The sequence below is a fragment of the Chrysochloris asiatica genome, unplaced genomic scaffold, assembly GCF_000296735.1.
Source record: "Chrysochloris asiatica unplaced genomic scaffold, ChrAsi1.0 scaffold00056, whole genome shotgun sequence".
Classification (NCBI taxonomy): domain Eukaryota; kingdom Metazoa; phylum Chordata; class Mammalia; order Afrosoricida; family Chrysochloridae; genus Chrysochloris; species Chrysochloris asiatica.
In genome coordinates, this window is record NW_006408574.1 from 16,095,976 (window position 1) to 16,118,601 (window position 22,626).

Consider the following 22,626-nt stretch of genomic DNA (forward strand, 5'->3'; position numbering starts at 1 on the left):
GAATAATGGAATACTGAAAGTCGTAACCTAATGAGCTGAATGAAAAATGGTATTTAACATGTATACATTTAATTTTAAGTATGATTTTATTTTTAGAATTCTGATAAAGAAAGAAAGAAAATGGAAAGAAAACATAAAGTTTAGGCAGGTAGGGCTATGAGAAGTTAGCGTTTGCTTAAGTCCAGGTTATGTTACAATTTTGGGATTATAAGGGTGCATCATCTAGGAGTGGCTGGGGTCTATGGACTCAAGGAGGGAGAAGGGCTGTGTGTTGGCGGCCAGAGGGCAGGCTTGCAGGGTGTATATCCTTTGGCTGTTTGAATATTCCTGAGACAGAGGGAATGGAAGCAAATGCTGTTGAATGATGATGCATGGAGGATATTATAATCATTGCAATGAAATTAATATGATAGGATGCATCTAAAGCTGATTCTCTCCTATGTAAACTATCACTAATTTTCAATAAAAACTTAAATAATAAAAAATAATGGGGGGAAAAAAAGTGCATCATCTAAACTCTTAGTTTAACAAAACTTGCCAGATTTATAAGGTCAAGATACCTCTATTTTCATCTTGCCTAAATATGTAACACTGAGTTTTATAAGTAGCACTTAACGTTTGCATTTGGACATGGCCCTTAATAATATAAGGAGCTCTGGTAGCGTAGTGGTTATGAATTGGGCTGTGAACCACAAGGTCAGCAGTTCGAAACTACCAGCAGAAGAAAGATGAGGCTTTCTGCTCCCATAAAGATTTACAGCCTCGGAAACCCTGAAAGGGTCACTATGAATCGGAACTGACTCCACAGCACATCACAACTTATAAATATCAACTGTCTCTTCTCCTACTAGGATCAAAGTATGTACTTCAAACAATGTTCACTTGTATCTGTTGGGTTATATTCAAACATATTTATACTGTGGGGTTATAGTCCAATATGTTCGCTATCATTTTAAGTTTCCTTTTTTAAATTTGCACCTGTCATATTGGCAGATACGGAGCTCTGGTAGTGGAATGGCTATGAGTTAGGTTGCTAACCTTACAGTCAACAGTTTGAAACGACCAGTTGTTCTGCAGGAGAAAGATGGGACTTTCTACTTCAGTAAAGATTTACATCCTCAGAAACCCTATGCAGTGTTGCTAAGAGTTGGAACAGATCCACAACTCACCACCACCACCACCACCATACTGATAGACAGAGACCTGAAATCAGTTTTATTAATAGTATATTCCTTTTGTTTCCTCCTGATAATTACTGTACATATAACTGTGGTGCTGTACGATAAGCACTGGGCTGGTAACCTCACGGTTGGCTGTACAAACCCACCAGTCATGCTCAGAAACACTACACAGGATCTCTAAGAGTCAGAACTGACTCAATAGCACAAAACAACAACAATGACAACAGTTGAACTTCCAAGTCCTGGCAATAACCCCAAATGCCATCATCTCTTTATACTTCTATTTAAATAATTGATCACTTAGTGTCATGGAAGTCCTCTCATGAATTGTAGGTGTTCAGAGGGTGTTATGTAAATAGAGCCCAGCAGATACACGCCTCAGGGTCTTCTAAGGGAAGTAACCACAATATGAGATAAAGACTACTGGAACCCAAAAATCAGAGTTTGTGATCTTACTCAACTTCATTAGGGAATTGTAGCATAGTGGTTAGGAATCAGGCTGTGAACTTTAAGGTCAGCAGTTTGAAACTACCAAGCTGTTCTGCAGAAGAAAGATGAGGCTTTCTGCTCCTGTAAAGATTTACAGCCTCGGAAACCCTGTACAGGGTCTCTATGAGTAGGTTCCGACTCCACGGCACATAACCACCACATATCACCTTTGGTTTCCTCATATATCAACAGGAGGTCTTAATACCTAGTACATACAAGAATGTTATAAGGAAGAAATAAGTTATTCATATGAAGAGACACAGGACAGTGCTTGGGCCTGAGTGAGGGCTTACTAAGTTTAAATAAACCTGTACAATCTGCCCCTATAAGAATCCATATCATAACCCATGATCTATGCCTCCACAGTATCTGTCTAGTCAGCTGTTTATAGTCCCTATTATCTTCTTCTCCTGAAGTCATGACTTTTAACTGGAGGAAGACATTAAAATACTACCCAGACTATCTATGGCCCGGGTCTTACTGCTCATGACCTAAACTTCAATCATAGTCTTCTGACTTTATCACTGTCCCTCCCCAAAATGAAGAGTAAGTGTGATAAGTTCTGTTGGGGTTTCAATGATGGCTTGATTTTTTTTTTATTTTGATTGTGCATTGAGTTAAGGTTTACAGAGCAGATCATCAGTGTTAACATTCAACAAATGATATACTTTGTTTCGTTACCATGATGGCAATCCCCTCCAGGTACCAGTTAACAGTATTTACACTTCTATTCACTGCCTTCATCTTGAATTTTTATCTAAAAACAAAAAACACAGGCTAATTGATCATGGTGTCACACTGTAGGAGAAGCACTGTAGGAGAAGCACAAGGTTGGCTGTTCAAACCACCTTTCAGTCCCCAGAAACCCTCTATAGGGTTGCTATGAGTAGGAACCAACTAAAGGGTAGTTAACAATAACAATTGATTATGGAATTTTATGTACTTAAGTGTCTATACTTCTCAGTATAACATTAAGAATAATCATTCCCCTATTTCCTTTCTTTTAAAAATTATAATTCAATTTTAATTATTTTCTTATATTTAAGATAACCAGTTGCTCTCAAGTTGACTCTGACTCATGTGACAGAGATGAACTGTAGCATGGGAGTTTCACTGGCTGATCTTTCTGGAACCAAGCCTTTCATCAACCATGCATCTGGGTGGACTGGAATAGGCAACCATTGATTTTGCAGTGGACTGAACAACAGATTGCACTACACAAGGACTCTATATTGCAGTTTGCTTGCTGAAAGTGAAGAGGACTTGAAACATTTACTTATGAAGATCAAAGACCACAGCCTTCGATATGGATTACATCTCAATGTCAAGAAAAATCCTCACCACTGGACCAATAAACAACATTCTTATCAATGGAGAAAAGATTGAAGTTGTCAAGGACTGCATTCTTCTTGGATCAACTATCAACACTCGCGGAAGCAGCAGTCAAGAGATCAGAAGACGTATTGCATTGGACAAATCTGCTGCACAGGAACTTTTTAAAGTATTGAAGAGCAGAGATGTCAGCTTAAGGACTAAGGTGCGCCTGACCCAGGCCATGGTGTTTTCAATAGCCTCATATGGATGCGAAAGCTGGACAGTGAATAAGGAAGATCGTAGAAGAATTGATGCCTTTGAGTTGTGGTGTTGGAGGAGAATACTGAAAGTGCCATGGATTGCCAAAAGAACCAATAGATCTGTTTTGGAAAAAGTGCAGCCAGAGTGCTCCTTGGAGGCCAGGATGGCTAAACTTTGTCTCTCATACTTTGGACATATTGTCCAGAGGAAACAATCGCTGGAGAAGGATGTCATGCTGGGTAAGGTGGAGGGTCAGAGAAAAAGAGGAAAACCCCAAACGAGATGGACTGGCCAGGTGGCATCATTGATGGACTCAGGTGTGGCAATGGTAGTGAGGTTGGTCCAGGATCTGACATTGTTTCATTCTGCTGTGCATGGGGTCGCTATGAGTCGGTTCCGACTCGATGGCACCTGACAACAACAACAATATTGCAGTTAAGACGTTATATTGCTTTTTCAAAAATAATATTTTATGGTCTTCTAGGTAAAAGTTTACACAGCAAATAGGTTCCTTTTTAAAAATTTTTGTACAAATTCTGCTATGTCATTACAGTGTTTACAATGGGTCAGCATTCTCATTATTTCCATTCTGTTTCTTCTGTTTCAATTGATCTATCTTCCCTTCTCCTCTTTTGTCTTTGCATCTTTCTGGGGATGGGGGTGGGGAAGGTTTACAATGTTATCTCATGTTGTTAATTGTTTAAGGGAGCACATTACTCATGTGTGACATTGTTTATTTTATAACCCAATCTATTATTTGCCTGCAGGGTGCCAACAGAAACTTTCAATTCCATGTTCAAAGGTAACTTGAGGGCGATATAGTCTTGGGGATTCACCCATGTCCTCAAAACAGTAGGTCTGGCCTTTTTATAGAACTTGAGTGATATTGTACATTCTTCTTCCCTTTCATATGGGTCCTTTTGTCATGTACTTAGTGGTATTGCTACCTAGGCACCATTTAGTTCTTCTGGTCTGAGATTTAAAGAGGTTGTAGTTCATTTGAGCTATTAGTTCGATGAACTAGTTTCTTCTGTGATCCTTTAACTTCCATCATTCTCTTTGCTCTATATGAGCAGAGACCAATCACGTAGCTCCTAGATACTACTCATCAAATGTAGAAGATCATCCATATGACATTGTTGTTGTTGTTAGTGTCCATCGAGTTGGTACTGACTCACAGCAACCCTATGTACAACAGAATGAAACCCTGCCCAATCCTAGGCCAACCTCACAATTGTTGCCACACTTGAGCGCATTGATGGTGCTATTTTGCAATTTTATCTCACTGGGGGTCTGCCTCTTTTTCTCTGACTCTCCACCTTACCAAACATGATATCCTTCTCCAGTGATGGGTCCCTAATGACAGTATGTCTGAAGTCTGAGAGATGGAGTTTGGCCATCCTGGCCTCCAAGGAGCACTCTGGCTGCACTTCTTCCAAAACAGATTTGTTGGTTCTTTTGGCAGTCCATGGCACTTTCAGTATTCTCCTCCAACACCACAACTCAAAAGCATCAATTCTTCTACGGTCTTCCTTATTCACTGTCCAGCTTTCGCATGCATATGAGGTTATTGAATATACCATGGCTTGAGTCAGGCACACCTTAGTCCTCAAACTGACATCTTTGCTCTTCAACACTTCAAAAAGGTCTTGTGCAGCAGATTTGCCTAATACAATATATCCTTTGATTTCTTGACTGCTGCTTCCATGACTGTTGACAGTTGATCCAAGAAGAATGAAGTCCTTGACAACTTCAATCTTTCCTCTGTTGATAAGAATGTTTGTTGTTTATTGGCAAAGAACAAGTCACCAGGAATTGATGGAATAAAAATTGAAATCTTTCAAGAAAGTAAGGTGGAACTGGAGGCACTCACTCATCTCCGCCAAGAAATTTGGAAGACAACTATCTGGCCAACTGATAGGAAGAGATCCGTATTTGTGCCCACTGCAAAGAGAGGTGATCCAACAGAATGTGGACATCATCGGACAATATCTTTGATATCTCAAGTGAGTAAAGTTTTACTAAAGGTAATTTCAGAAACAGCTGAAAGCATACATTGACACAGAACTTTCAGAGGTTCAAGCTAGATTCTGAAGAGGATGTAGAACGAGGGATATCACTGCTGATGTCCCATAGATCTTGGCTGAAAGAGAATATCAGAAAGATGTTTACCCGTGCTGTATTGGCTACGCAAAGGCTTTCGATTGTGTGGATCATGACAAACTATGAACAACATTGCATAGTATAAATATTCTGGAACATTTAATTGTGCTCATGAGGAATCTGTACCTGGACTAAGAGGCAGTAGTTCAAACAGAACATGGGAATCCTGAATGTTTAAAATTAAGAAAGGTGTGCGACTGGGGTGTATTCTTTCACCATACTTATTCAACTTGTATGCTGAGCAAATGATCCAAAAAGCTTGGTTATATGAAAAAAGCCTGGCATCAGGATTGGAGGAAGACTCAGTAATAACCTGCGATATGCAGATGATACAACCTTGCTTGCTGAAAGTGAAGAGGACTTAAAATACTTACTGATGAAGATCAAAGAGCACAGCCTTTGGTATGGATTGCATCTTAAGGTAAAGAAAAATCCTCACTACTGGACCAATAAACAACAGGCTTATGAATGGAAAAAAGATTAAAGTTATGAAGGACTTCATTCGTCTTGGATCTATATGACCTATACTATGTCAATTGGCTAAGCTGTCCCCTGAGTCTATGGTTCCAAGTCCCTTAAACCAGAAAACCAATGAGTTGTTTAGAAGCCTCTGTAACTGAAGCCCCTATTGTCCCCTTATTTTCTCATATATGTGTATGAATTCTGCATAATTGATCTGAATGGCCATCACCTTGATGAGTTCATACTGTTTACACGTTTATGTACATTTCTTCAATTTAACGGTTACCAGATTTTTTTTTAAACCCTGCCATTTCTCTTGCACAGTGATTTCTACCATTTAAATTTGAATTTTAACTCAGTTGCGATGATTTAACCTTTCAAATCATCACACTCCCCCAAAAATTAGTAATTTATGGTGAGTTATAAAGGAGGTTCATGAAATTACCTGCATGTCTTCTAATTGGGAGAACAGATTTCGTCTTTTTTTTAGGAACTTGGAGTTGTTTTTAGAAGAAGAAAGTATAGCTGCTGACTTAGAGGCAAACTTACTAAATAAAAACTAGTATGTTCTATAGGCTTTGAATAGAGATGTAAATATGTCTCTATCCATTTTATTGTTTAAGTACTTACAAATCTGCAATTGGGGAATTGATGATCAGTTGACACTTACCACAGTACAACCTCAGTTTAGTTTAAATAAATTAAGAAACCTTTACTATTCCAGCAATGATTTCTCTAATGAAGACCTTCTAAAATGTGTTCCTTAGTAAAAAAAATCCTACTCTCACAGATGACTTGTGGCAGGGGAGGTGGGTGGGCAAAACAAACCAGTAATTCCAGTTTTCTCTTCTTAGAGATTCACAGTGCAAGGGAAGAGCTCTGCTAAACCATGGAGGATTAGAACATGAATTAATGACTTACCAAGCTTACTTAAACCATGGAAAGGAGTTTTCTTTTTCCTTCTTTTTTTTCTCAAATAACTCTTACAATCCTGTGAATCAATTGCTCTTACTTTGACAGAAAATGTGTTTGGCTAGAATGTTAACTGTAGTTGCTCATAAGAATAAGTGTCTCTAAAGTATTTCAGTCTTCTGTTTTTGTTTTTGTTTTGTTTTGTCCCTGTCTTATTTTACATTACAATCATAAATATATACAGGGTCACTATGAATCAGAACAGATTCGATGGCACTTAACAACAACACTCCTGGTGAGGTGTTTTAGTATAAGCACTGGATCGATAACCTCAAGGTCAGTGGTTCAAGCCCACTAGCTCTTTCTTGGGAACCCTATACAGGATTGTTGGAACCTACTGGGCAGCAGTTAACAACAACAACAAATATATATATATTTATACATTCAGCAAGAACTACTAGATTATAGGCTGAGTTGGAATTAATTCAATGGCAGCTGGTAGGAGGGAATCAAACAACACTAGGCCCCAAATTCTTTTAACAGATTTGTCATTAACTACTGGAAACTGGGCATCCTGATGTAGTGCCATAGGATATGTTCTTGACCTCAAAACTGGTTTGACCCGAAAGGTCGTTGGTTCAAACTCAGCATCTGCTCCTCGGAAACCCTATACAAGGTCACTATGAATCAAAACTTACTTAACAACACTTAACAACAACAATAATTGGAAACTGGCAAACAACTCATTGCCAGGCATGGTAATGCATGAACTAGTTAAAGATCAATTAAGCAGCTTCGCCCTGAGATTCAAGTGCTAAAGACACAAATTCTCCAGGTTGTCTCAATGAATACCCATTTCAGGCTCCACATGACTTCTGTTTGCCTGTTTCTTTTGCTTGGAGAGATCAATAATAAAAGAATGCTTATTTTCTTCCCCTGATTTTTTTATAATCCTAAAAACTAAAGCAAATGGGAAAGACAACGCGGAAAGGTTTTCTTTTGGCTGTTGGTAGCTGCCTTAAGAGTTCACCTCTAATCCATAGTGGCATCATGCACAATAGGAAAAACACTTCCCAGTCCCATATCATCCTCAGGCTTGGCTGTTGAAAGTACTGCTGTGATCCACAGGGTTTTCATAGACTAATTTCAGAACTGGATCAATAGGTCTTTCTTCCTAGTCTCCGTCACTCTGAAGGCTCTGCTGAAATTTGGACAATGTTATTAATACTACATCAGCCTCTGATGACAGATGGATGGAGGCTGCTCATGATATGCATTGGCTGGGAACCCAGATGGGTTCACCTCATGGAAGGTGAGAAGTCAGACACTGTCCCGTTTCAGTGGGTAGAGTTTACAAGGCCACACTATCTTTTGTAAAAGTCTGAATCAGTGTCCCAGTAGAAGGCCAGCTGCAGTCACCTAGAATTAACCACGTGAAAAGACTGAATACATAATTATTTGTTGAATAAATTTTTTTCAGCACACTCAGTGTTTGGTGCTCTTGGCAGTTTGGTACCAGGGATAACTACTCAAAATCCCATCACTGGTATTCTTCAGGTTCTGACGTTCACAAAGTCCAACTTTAATCACAGCACTATAATGCATTTCCTGAATGGGCACTGAAGGAGAGTAGCCTCGCAACCATTCTCTAGAGTTAGTGACCCTTGAACATGGTATGACCTTCATGTCAACCAAGATGCAGACAGAGAACTAGTGAGAAATACGTCACCACAAGCACCTTCGTCCTTCATGGTCTTCCAAGGAGCTAATGAAGCGCAGTCCCTGGGGGAGCAGTTAGGAATTGACTGCTAACCAAGAGATTGACACCCAACATTGCCTCAAAAGAAAGTCTGGCAATCAATTTCTGAAAGGTCATCACCTTGAGAACCCTATGGTGCAGTTCTACATGTACATATTGGGTCACCATGAGTCGATATCAGCTCTCCCATAATAGCAAGGTTAGCGATCTTGCTAATAAACTTGTTAAACTGGTTCTATAATCCATGCTAGAGGACTAATGTTGTTGTTGTTAAGTGCCATTGAGTCAGTTCTGACCTATAGCGACCCTGTACAGGGTTTCCGAGGGTGTAAATCTTTACGGGAGTAGAAAGCCTCATCTTTCTCCCACGGAGCGGCTGGTAGTTTCGAACCGCTGACCTTAAGGTTCACAGCCCGATTTGTAACCACTACGCTACCAGAGCTCCTTAGAGGACTAATGTAGAAGCTGAAAAATTAATCGATACATTTGAATTATGGTGCTTGTGAAGATTATTGAAAGTGCCGTGGGCTGCCAGAAAAATCTGCCTTGGAAGAACAACCAGAATGTCGCTTAGAAGGTAGGAGGGTTAGAGTTGTTCTTACATACTTAGGACATGTGATCAGGTGGGAACACTTCCTACAGATGGATATCATCCTTGGTAAAGTAGAGGGTCAGTGAAAACAAGAGGAAGACCCTGAATGAGATGGTGTGGCATAGTGGCAGTAATAATAGGCTCTATCATAGCAACAATTGTGTAGACGACACAGATCCAGGCATTGTTTCATTCTGTTATGCGTAGGGTCTGTATGAGTTGGAGCCAACAGGGTGGCACCTAACAACGACAGAGGTCGTGGTGGTGGCTGTGTGCCATTGAGTCGATTCAGACTCAAAGCAACCCTGTGTTGCAAATCTCTACAGGAGCAGAAACCTGAAATAGCATTTTCTAGGACCTAATTCCCTGATGTTAGGGCTTATAACGAAAGTGGTTATCTCCTCATTCGTTCATGGCTACCAGTTTCTTTGATGGTCTTCATCATTCACCTTCTATTAGTGAGAATGCCATAAGAAATCATTTAAAACTTCATTTTATCTCCAAGTTTCACCAGGTAATTCTGTCCTCCGCTAGTTACAGATGGTCTCTCAAATATTGGCTCATCTGATCCAACACAGTCTAGCATCATACCTTGCTGTTGTCGTTAAATAGCATTCTGTCAGTTCTGGCTCACAGAGACTCTGTATAGGGTTTAAATCCTCACCACTGAACCAGTATACAACATCCATATAAGTAGAGAAAAGATTGAAGTTGTCAATGACTTCATTTTGCTTGGATCAACCATGAACACTCATGGAAGCAGTAGTCAAGAAATCAAACAATATATTGCATTAGGCAAATCTGCTGCACAAAACCTCTTTAGTGTTGAAGAACAAAGATGTCTGCTTGAGGACTAAGGTGCACTTGATACAGCCATGGTATGTTCAATAGCCTCATATGCATAGGAAAGTTGGACAGTGAATAAGGAACACAGTAGAAGAATTGGTGCATTTGAGTTATGATGTTGGAGGAGAATATTGAAAGTATCTTGGATTGCCAAAAGAACAAACCAATCTGCATTGGAAGAAGTACAGCCAGAGTGCTCCTTGGAGGCCAGGATGGCCAGACTTCAGATTTCATACTTACTTCAGACATATTGTCAGAAGGGACTAGTCACTGGAGAAAGAGATCATGTTGCATAAAGTGGAGGGTTGTAGAAAAAGAGGAAGACCCCCAATGAGATGGACTGGTACAGTGGCAGCATCAATGGGCTCAAGCGAAGCAATGATTATGTGATTGGCCCAGGACCACCGGACAGTGTTTCATTCTGTTGTGCATAAGGTCGCTATGAGTTGGTACCAACTCGATGGCGACAAACAACAACAACAGGGTTTCAAAGGAGAGGCTGATGGATTTAATATGTTCTTTGATGTTCACAGCCAGTCTTGTAGACAGCATTACTTCAGTAAGTGATTCATAAGTACCTAAATGCGATACAAACCATTTTCAGTTAGCTGTTGTTCATTGTGACTCAGCTAGCAGGTGATGAAGCATAGGAATATGTTTCAAAGAACATTGCATTCACAACATTAGCCTACTGTTTTCTGGAGTAATTCCTGAGGAGATCATTTTTTAGTTTTTGTTTTCAACAAAGAGGTAATACAATAAACAAAACTGTTCTATTTAGGGTTTTTTGTTTGTTTGCTTTTGCTTTCCCCCCCATATTTAGGATAGATAAAAACAGTGTAGACAAATTCTTAAACAGAAGAAAAAACAAAAAGAAACAAAACGTTTACATTATTAATGGCATTTCTGCTACCAAGGCTATGTCTGGAAATTAGGTTCTTCTGGATGAGGAAGGAGTTAGGGTTTGGCCTGTTAACTGCAAAGTCAGTGGTTCGAACCCACACACTACTCTGTGGGATGCTCCCATAAAGAATTACAGTCTCAGAAAGCCCTAAATAAGGTCACTGTGAGTCAGGCCCTGCTCGATTACAAACACTTGGAATACAGACATACCTTAGATCTAAGGGATATACTGATGCTCTGTATAAGGGATACAGAAGACGTAATATAAACGACAAAGAAAATCAGGAGAGTAGTGATCTCACAGAGGAGGACTTTCCTGAGGCCTTCTAGTAATGGTCATCATTATAGTAAGAGGCAGCTGCTGAAGTCTGACACACTACTCAGAATAAAAGGAGTTAACCCTGGCTGGTGGAGCAAAAAATGGACTTTGAACTTTAACTTGTTTGGAATGTAAGGTAGACACTTTATTAATTGACTAGGGGTTTGACAAAGCAAGGTAATTTAATTTATAGAACTCTACTGTCCATGCTCAGGGTTCTAAATATCAGACACATTATACAGTGGAAACTGTGATAGCTGGAGTTTAGCATGATAACCCGGCTTCTGGTCTTGTCAGGTTTTTGCCATTGACAGAGTGTAGTCTTACCATATTTCTATCTGTTTCTGTTTGTTGTTGTTGTTAGGTGCCGTCAAGTCAGTTCCGATTCATACATTGAATATCATGCACAACAGAAAAAAACACTGTCTGGTCAGGCCCCATCCTTAAAATTGTTGCCTTACTTGAGCCCACCCATCACTGCACTGCTATCTCTGGGCCACTCCATCTTGTTGGGGAGCTTCCTGTTTTTCGCAGACCCGCCACTTTACCATACACGCTATCCTTCTCTAGGGACTGGTCCCTCCCGACAATATATACCAAGTATGAAAGATGGAGTCTGGTCATCCTGGCCTTCAAGGAGTTATACTCTTCCAATGCAGATTGGTTTGTTCTTTTGGCAGTCCATGGTACTTTTAATAATCTCCAACACCGTAACTCAAATGCACCAATTAAACACTCTCTTTCTATTAGTGGGAAATATTTGAGTTTTCCTTCTCTGACAGGTTTCAACTATATACTAGTAGCTTTCACAGGTTCACTGTATTATTGTAACTTGTCACATGGTGTTACATGTCATTGAGGTGGTTCCAACTCATAGTGATCCTGTACAGGGTTTCCTGTGGGTTTGAATGGCCAATCCTGTGGTTCCCAGTCCAGTGCTGATCCTACAGCCTCACACCTAGAATCGTATTGGTACATACAGATACGAATTTATTCCAAACTATTTTCATCCAAACTTCATCTCTCATACTTCAGACATATTGTCAGGAGGGACCAGTCACTGGAGATGGATATCATGTTTGGTAAGGTGGAGGGTCAGAGAAAAAGAGGAAGACCCCCCAACAAGAAGGATTGGCCAAATAGCAGCATCGATGGACTCAAGCATGGCAATATTAGTGACGTTGGCCCAGGATCGGACAGTGTTTTGTTCTGCTGTGCATAAGGTCGCCATGATTCAGTATTGACTTAATGGCACCCAAAAACAACAATTTTCAGTAGAATCATGGTATACTCCTGTAGGATAAGCACTAGACTGCAAACCATAAGGTTGACAGTTCAAAACCACCAGTCATTCTTCAGAAACCCTAAACAGGATTGTTATGAATTGGAACTGACTCGATGATGCTTAACAACCACAACAACAATTTTCAGTATGGATTACACTTCAACATAAAGAAAAGGAAAATCCTCACAACTGAGCCAATAAACAACATAATGGTAAATGGAGAAAAGATTGAATTTGCCAATGATTTCATTTTACAGGACTTTACAATCAATGTCCATGGAAGCAGCAGTCAAGAAATCAAATGAAATATTTCATCGGGCAAATTTCCAAAAAGAAAAAAAAGCACTTAAAAGTATTAAAAAGCAAGCATGTCACCCTGAAGATTAAAATACACCTAACAAAAGCCATGGTATTTTCAGTCACTTCATACCTATGTGAAAGCTGGATAATAAACAAGGGAACCCAAGAAGAATTGAAGCTTATATTACGATATATATTATGTGTATATGTATGTATATACCATTTATATTATATGTATTATATAAAAACTTGACTGTGTGGGTCATGGCAAGCTATATATAGTACTGAAAAGAAAGAGTATTCCAGAACACCTAATTGTGCTCATGGGGAACCTTACACATACTAAGAGGCTATTGTTCTTACAGAAAAAGTGAATACTAAATGGTTTAAGATCAGGAAAGGTATGTGCGAAGATTGTATTCTTTCACCATACTTATTCAATCTGTGTCCTGAGCAAATATTCCAAGAAGCTGGATTACATGAAGAAAAGCATGGAATTGGATTGTAGGAAGACTCATTAATAACTGAAAATATGCAGATAATACAATGCTGTTTATAAAAAATCCTCAAAGCTGAACCAAAAAATTTCAATGGAGATCATGATCAGTGAAGAAAAGAATCAACAGGGCAGACTTCATTTTGCTTGGATCCACTATCAACACTTATGGAAACAATAGCTAGGGAATCCAATGACGTATTGCATTAGGCAAATCTGAGGCACATGACCTCTTTAAAGGGTTCAACAGCAAAGATAACAGTTTAAGAACTAAAATGCACCTCACCCAATCCATGGCATTTTCAATAGCCTCATATGCATGTGAAAGCTGGACGATAAATAAGGAAGACCTGTATTCTTCCTTATTCATTGTGAGGTTACCTTATTCATTGTAAGGTAGCAAGAATTGTGAGGTTGGCACAGGACTGGGCAGTGTTTTATTCTTTTGTGAATAAGGTCACTGAGTCAGAATACTCAAAGGTACCTAACAATAACAACATAGAAGAATTGATGCATGTGAGTTATGGTGTTGAAGAAGAATACTAAAAATACCATGGACTGCCAGAAGAACAAGCAAATCTGTATTGGAGGAAGTGCAGCGAGAATGTTCCTTAGAAGCCAAGATGGTGAGACGTCATCTCTCATACTTCAGGCATGTTAACAGCAAGGACATGATAAAGTAGAGAGATAGTGAAAAAAGAGGCAGACCTCCAAGGAGCTAGGCTGCACACTGGCATTAGCCGTGGACTCAGTCTTGGCAGCAATGGTGAGGATGGCAAAGGACCAGACAATTTTCACTCTGCTTTGCATAGGGGGCACTATGAGTTGGAACTGATTTGATGGCACCTAACAACAATAGCAAAGACCATTGACTAGACCGTGGACTGCCGGAAAAACAAATCTGTTTCGGATGAAGTACAGCCAGAATGCTCCTGAGAAGCGAGGATGGTAAGACTTCTTCTCACGTAATCTGGACATGATATCAGGAGGGACCAGTACCTGGAAAAGGTCATCATGTTTGGTAGAGGATTAGTGCAAAAGAGGAAGACCCTCAAAGAGATGGACTGACATAGGAGCATGCTACAACGAGCTCAAACCTAACAACAATTGTGAGGATGGTGTAGGACCAGACAGTGTTTCCTTCTGTTGTGCATCAGAAGGTTATGAGTCAAAACTACACAATGGCACGTAACAACAGACATATTGATACATGTCAACTGGACTTTATGATAACAAAGATTGTGAGGATGGAGCAAGAGGAGGCAGCATGCAACTCTGTCGTGAATACAGTCAATAGAGTGAGTAGGAATCAACCCAAGTAACAACATTGTAAAGGACATTTCTCTTTATGGAAGCAGACGCCCATGTCTTTCTATTGCAGAACAGCTAGTGGTTTAGAACCACTGACCTTAGGTTAGCAGCCAAGCACTTAGCTACTGCACCACTAGGGATCCTTACTTAATTTAATAGTGGGCAATAAGCCATTCTGACCACCCATTTAAAATCACATTTCCAATCAACCTTATAGGAAAACTGGCTCTTTGACCTCCATTTGTCTTTCTCCCGGTTCTTAATTCTGAGTTGATTCTTAGCGTGGGAGGAAACACAGGGTATTATTTATCGATCCTTTAAGCCCTAACAGTAGCAAATATAATAAAACATTGGATGGAATTATCAGAGACTTACTATATCAGGCCAGACCTTGTTTAATAGTCTTAATTCCTTTTAAGACTCTATAACTAGACAATATCCTGTCTAGAATCCACACAGGTTTCACACCCCACAGGCAATGGAGGAGTTATGCCTTGATAATAATAAATCATTTTTGTGTGTTCTAAAATTTTTTTTGAGGAAGAAGAGCCTCAGGAAGGGATTTATATATGAAGCATCTGACAGCTCATTAGGAAATTTGGTAAGGCCAAACTGAGGTGTATATGATTAGAGAAATTCTTCCTATAGAAACTCTGCCTGTCTCTATTCCATACCATCCATAAAAACTAACTAAACAAACTTGTTTTGTAGAAGTTCAATTCATTTGTGGCCATTTCAAATACCCCGTAATCTTTTCCCGGTGGTGACTATGTATAAAGGGTGCTTTAATATTGATTAATGTCGTCAACATAAAAGGAGCTCTGGTACAGGGTCGCTATGAGTCAGAACCGACTCTACGGCACATAACAACAACAATGTATAAAGGGTGCTTTTATGTTGACTAATGTTGTCAACAAGGAGCTCTGGTAGCGTAGTGGTTACGAATCGGGCTGCGAACCGCAAGGTCATCAGTTCGAAACTACCAGCTGCTCTGCGGGAAAAAGAGGAGGCTTTCTGCTCCCGAAAAGATTTACAGCCTCGGAAACCCTGTTCAGGGTCGCTATGGGTCGGAAGCGACTCGACGGCACACAACAACAACAACAATGTTGTAAAACTACCTGCACAGTGCTTTGTAATAAGTAGCTCTGAGATTTTAGATAGGAGTATTTTAATTGATAACAGCAATGAAAAATCATGAATGTCAATCTGTTTTATTTGATATTGTTGGTATTGTTGGTAGATACCAATGAGTTGTTACTGACTCATAGGGATCCTATGCACAACAGAACAAAGCACTGCCCATCCCATGGCCAACATGACAATCATTGCTATGTCTGAGCCCACTGCTACTGCAGCTGTGCCAATCCATATCATTGGGGGTCTTCCTCTTTTTCACAGACCCACCATTTTACCAAACATTATATTCTTCTCCAGGGCTTGGTTCCTTCAGTATGAGAGACAGTCTGTTCATCCTAGCTTCCAGGGAGCACTCTGGCTATATTTCTTCCAACGCAGATTGGTTTGTTCTTTTGGCAGTCCATGGTACCTTTAATATTCTCCTCCAACACCATTGCTTAAATGCATCAGTTCTTCTATGGTCTTCCTTATTCACTGTCCAACTTTCACATGTATATGAGGTTGTTGAAAATACCAGGGCTTGGGTCAGGCACACCTTAACCTTGATACTAAAATATTGTTGCTCTTCGACACTTTAAAGAGGTCTTGTGTAGCAAGACTAATAAATTATATCCTTTGGTTTCTCAACTTACTTTTTTAAAGTTTTCTTTATACTTATGTTTCTTTTAATTTCTTTACATTTACATGAGCTATTGCTCTGGATTTATCAACCATTACTGATACAAACTGCAGTATTTTGTTTTTTTCTTTTGCCAATATGTCAACCTTTTAATTCCTTTCCCTAATACTTCCCCTAAATACAATCATAGTTGTTGTTGTTGTTAAATGCCATTGAATTGGTTCCGACCCATAGTCACCCTGTATAAGGTTTCCAAGGAGTAGCTGGTGAGCTTGAACTGTCGACCTTGCAGTTCAAAGGGCTTTGTAGTCTGGTGCATCAGCCCACAGTGCCATACCAAGACTCCAAGTACAATCATTGTTGTTGTTGTTAAGTGCTGTTGAGTCGATTCTGACCCATAATGACCCTGTATAGGGTTTACGAGGAGCAGCTGGTGAACTTGAACCACTGACCTTATAACAATTATGTTCTCCATGTTCCTATTATTGAAAAATATCCCAAACTAAAATAATATGAGTAGCATTCACACATGAATGAATGAATGAATGAAAACATAAATAATAACTAGGGGAGAATCTTTGCTTTTCCTCATTTATAAAGCAGACCAAAAATGTAGCTGGAAATAAAGAGATGAAGGAGAAATTCATGATCTTCCTAGATTCCCTCAGTTTAGATACTTCAGATGCCTTTATCACAAATTGCCTTTGCGGAGAAAACACATTCCCAAACTGTTCCTTTCTTCCATTCCCCTCCTTCTTGCATCTTACTGTCTCACAGTAAGAAATCTCTAAGAGTTACCTTAAAGCAAGGGTGAACTGGATAGCTCCAGGGTAAGATGTTAAAGACTAAAGCCCTTAAGCTTCCCACTTAAAAAAAAAAAGATATGCTTATTAACGAAAACAAAAAAGTGTAGGGGTAGAGTGCAAATGGTCCAAAGTGGCCACCCTAATATCCTAGTGTGGCCCTGTGGGTTAATGCACTGGACTCTAAGATGGTTTGAACCTCAAGGTCAGCAGTTCAAGCTCACCACTTAACAACAACAATGTCAATTTAAACCACATCTCTTATCTGTTCGCCCAGCTCCCACTATCTCCTTTTATTTATACATATGCTAGGAAGAGCAGACAGTCCCCTCCTCCTGCTATGCATAACAAAACGCCTTGTTCTCTTGCTTTAGTTATGCATATGCTAGCAAGGAACCAACAGCCCCCTCCCTCTGCTAGGCTTACAGAAACCTTTTGTTCTCCAGGTAGGGCAGGCAGCTGCCCTTTGTGATTTTCCTACTTTTCAGTGTTCCACATATCACCCTCAATGAAGTTTGTGTGGTGGTGGTTATGTGCCATGGAGTCAATTCTAACTCAAAGCAACCCTGTACATGGTTTCCAAGGCTGTAAATCTTTGCAGGAGCAGAAAGCTTCATCTTTCTCCCACGGAGCAGCTGGTAGTTTCCAACTGCTGACCCTGAGGTTAGCAGCCATATTTGTAACCACTACACTACCAGAGCTCCTTATACTCCTCAATATCAAAAGACCCTAGCCCAAACCACCCTCGAAGAACTTCACTGTCCAGCCAGTAGCAACTGGAGACAGCTGGTCAATTCCTGGTTAGTAAATTTCCCTGTCAGCAAACGATTTCTCTTATTTTCTTTTCTGTAAGAAACAAATGTCTCTCAAATTGGGTCCTGGTCATTTTTTTCAGTCTCTCAGCAACTACATAAACAGACACAGAAGGCTTTTCCCATTGGGGCCTAAACCCCTACAAAAACCAAACCAATAGACAATGAGTTGATTCCATGTATGTTCAGAGTGGAACTGTGCTCCTCAGATTATCAATGCCTGTGACCTTATAGAAGCAACTCACCAGGCAGTTCTTCTTTGGCACCTCTGAGTGAATTTGAACCACCAATGTTTTGGTTAGTAGTTGTGCACTTAAACATTTATACCAGCCCAAACCAAATGAAACTCACTGAAACTCTATCAATTATGAGTCACAGTGACCCTACAGGGCAAAAAAGAACTGCCCCTTATGGTTTCTGAGACCCTAAATCTTTACAGGGTCAGGCAGCCTCATCTTTCTCCCATGGAAGGGATGCTGACTTCGAACCACTGACCTCCCAGTTAGCAGCCTAATGCCTAGCCCACTGTAATACCAGTCTTCCTATTTAGATAAAGGAAAAAAAACACTAAGTATAATATCAGGATGAACTAAAAATGTCCAGCCACTACCAAGACAGCATGAGGGGAGGTGATCATTTTCATAAATGATTGAAAAAGTAGGGACCATTTGTTAGAGGGACCTAAGGGATCTGGGGGAGTTAGGAAGAGGGTCGGAAGTCTCTGTATAGTTTGTCTCAGCAGAAACAAGACAGCCTCAGCAATGAGAACATACTGAGATGAGGGGTGGGTAAGAGGGGAAACTGTTGTAAGGGGGAAATAAAGGTAATAATAAGCGAAAACTTGCAAAATAAGACTCAAGGAAACCATATTTAGACAAATTCCAAACCAGGTACTCAGACACTTGAATCAGGAGAACAACTCACACTCTGACAGAAGGCTATATGAAGGAAAAGCTGAATTGTATTCGTGGATCCTCCTCTTCTACATTCGCAGAGTGGAAGCCTGGTCATATCTCTCTAGCCAAACATTTATGCTTAATAAATTGTCCTATTTGCATAAGTATCTTGCCTCTCTAACCACTTTTGTGTGGGGTCAGCAGGTTACGCCTTCCCCATTTTTTGGAAGGACAGTAACACTGTCTCAGGGACAACACTTCAACCATGACAGCGGTGATGGGGTCTAGCAGAAACTTTCCTATTTACCCTAATCTTGAAAGTTATTAATTTCCTGCCCAAACTCCTGAAGCATGTCTGCTTGTGCCTTATTCCATTTCTGTGTAGGAAATCAATGACGATGCTCAGGGCAGATCAAGAAAAATTGTCTAACAATGACTTCACTGGTACCAATCTACAAAAGATGTTAAAGCATCACTAGGAAAAAAATTTGAAATAAGATGCCAGTTAATTATAATCTTCCAATGTAATTATATAACTGGGGCGGGTAATTGGCCCACTCTTGTCACAGTAGATAGGCTGTTAAATAGAAATATAAAATATAATTATACACACACAATAAAGCAAACAGAAAAGTATTCCTAGGTGCTATTCACCAATTCCCTATTAATAATCAGCCTTATAGAAACTTACAGGGACACCCATGATTACGATGTTCATAGGTTCTTTCTAACAGGAGTTAAGTCCAGACCTTTGAACAAAATAAATCCCTGCCTGGGCTAAGAGATTTTCCTGAGGAATCAATTCTTGCAAGGCCAGGTTTAGCTCAGATCTCAAATGAAACTTGAAACCTAGTTGTAATTGTTGTTGTTAAGTGCTGTCAAGTCGGTTCTGACTCCTAGTGACCCTGTATAGTGTTTTGGAAGAGAATTAGGTCTGAACTGCTGGCCTTGTGGTTAACTGTCCTATGCTTATCTTCCATTGCTACACAGGACTTGCTAGCTAATGTTGCTGAACCCTCTATATCTCTGAGGTTACCAAAGTGACTATGTTTGATATTATTATTTGGACTCCTGGTGTGGTGCTGTAGCATCGGCACTGGACTGCGAACCACAAGGCTGTCAGTTCAAACCCAACAAGTGCTCCTTGGAAACTGATAGAATCTCTCATCCACGTGCATAATAAAATGGCTGCTTGCCACGCTTTAGTTCTCCTTCAGGAACCTCTCTTCCTACCTACTGGAACTTCCTCTCTCTACCTGCCCAGCATCCCTAGTCAACCTATCACCTACCTCCACTACTCTCAACCCCGCCCTCTTTAACCAGTATAAAAATCCCTCTCCAGCAACACGGGCTTTCTTTTGCTCTCTTTCCTCCTGACCCTCAATAAAGCCTTACATGTGGGTGTTTGTGTTCCGGCTCATTCCATCTCACAGAAACCTTATACAGGGTTGCTATGATTCAGAACTGACTTAATGACACTTAACAACAACAGCATTATTAGGCTAAAAAACGGACACATTATGTATTTATGTGTTTATTTATTTACACCGAAGTCGTTTGTCATTTCCTGCCAGATGTTGGTGTGAATCCCAGTTGCACCTCTGTCTGATTTTGTGACCTTCAGTAAATTCATTCCACAACATCACCGTAGTCAACTCATTTATATTAGGATGATACCTATCCAACAAAGTGATTGTGAAGGGTAAAGAAATTAATTTGCAAAACACCTGATACAGGGTATTCATGTAATTCTTAATTAATGATTGGCACTATGGATTGCAAAGTTGGTTGGAACCACAAAATCAGTGGTTTAAGCTTACCAGCCACTCCTTGGAAACCCTAAACAGTGTCGCTATGGGTTGGAACCAAACCAACAGCACTCAACAACAACAACAGTGATGGGAGGTCTGGAAACATAACTGATTTGTAGAATATACAACAAATTTTTCTCTGCTACAGACTCATTTCTGTTTTTGGAAATACAGATGTCCTGGGACTTAGTGGTTAGGCAGTAGGGAAGGCTGGAATTACAGAGGAAATAAAACTCATACCAGTCAGTGGGTGCTAATTGTTTGAATTCCATGTAAATGGTTTGGCAAGAGAGGAGCTTGGAACACTTAGCTAAATTGAAGTTTAGGGATTATCTGTGAATTTAAAGTATCCATGCCATTTTGGCCCCTATTAGCACAAGTAATTGAGAAGAAAATCTTGCCAGTTATGCTTTTCCATAAGGCTTAATGTGGACTTCAATATTTAAGTAATTCATTAGCAGGCTTAAATGGTACCGAGGAAGGATATTAAAGGACGCTAAGAGATAGTGTATGACCTTCATTTTTGAGATGAACAAATTGAGGTCCACAGAGGTTTTTAGGGACTCAAGATTACATAGTTTACTTTGGAAAAACTGAGACTAGAATTCTTACCTCCTAATTTCCCATTGCAACTTGATTCTGAGTGTTATTTTCAGTTAGGAGGAAGGAGTCTCTACGTGTTATTTTCAGAGTTTAGAGGCGCTTTTTTATAACAGTCAAGACCCCAACTCTTTTCTCATGGAATCTTACTGCCAATGTTGAAGAAAATCAGATCCAGGGAGAACATGACATTGAGCATTTTCAATAAACGTTCAAAACATGCATTTGGGGAGAGGGAGGAAATGGAGACAAAGGGTTACTATTTCTGCACTAAAATGATGAACCATATAACGCATTTCGAGAAATCTTTAACATTGTTTAGAAGATCCATTAAGTCTGGCCTGATAGAACCTTACTAGAACAAGTTATTAAAGCCCTAAATGGTATTTGGGAATGCAGCTACCTCAGACTGAAGTGATTTGCATTCTATTATAAAACATCTAGGGCACTCTGGCCAGCGGGATCACTGGGATGGCTGAACCTTGACCCCCACATGATTTTCCAAATACAGAGTGTACTTGTTCCCTGTTTAATAGCTAACCACACTTAAATTAAAGCCTGATGCCCTCTTACAAACTCCGATGTCTTCAAGGTTTAAGAAGACATTGTGGGAGACATACTAAGACTGTTAATACAATAAACTTCATTTCATTGTACTTGCTTCTTTCACATTGGTTGATTCTTTTGGACTTCAAGCATTTATAGGACATTTCCATGTTGCCTGCCTTAAGGATATTGCCACTGTATTTGAGGGACCTGGTTCAGAATCTCTCCCAGAGAGAATTATTCCATTTCATTTTGTAGCTTCATAGCCCAGAACCAGAACTTTCCATAAGACACTCAATAATATCAATGCAGGGGCCCCTCCGGAGAACACATCAATTTGTATTACAAAAGTGAATTATGGCTGTACCCACAAGAGCTGGTATAGTTAAGTGTCTGTCAGTGTTTCCATTATATGTTAGGGTTTCTTACTTGTTGCAAAAATATACTTTATGCTTAAGCATGCAAGGCCAGTTTAGGAAGTGATTGTTCTCTTTGTTTTGTTTTACAATTTAAACATGATTATTCATTTGTATGTTTGCTTATATGTATATTATAATCCAAAGAAATCATGCTATCTGAATCACATGGCCGCCAGGATTAAGATGGTTTCAATGAGGTTACGATACCAGACCGGAGTTCTCGTGTGGTGCTGTAGGATAAAGCACTGGACTGAAAGGTTAGTTTGAACTGCAAGGTCAGCTATAAGTCACAAATGACTGGACAGCACTTAACAACAACAATGTTGTTGTTGTTGTTGTCAGCTGCCATCGAGTCGGAACCGACTCATAGCGACCCCATGCACAGCAGAA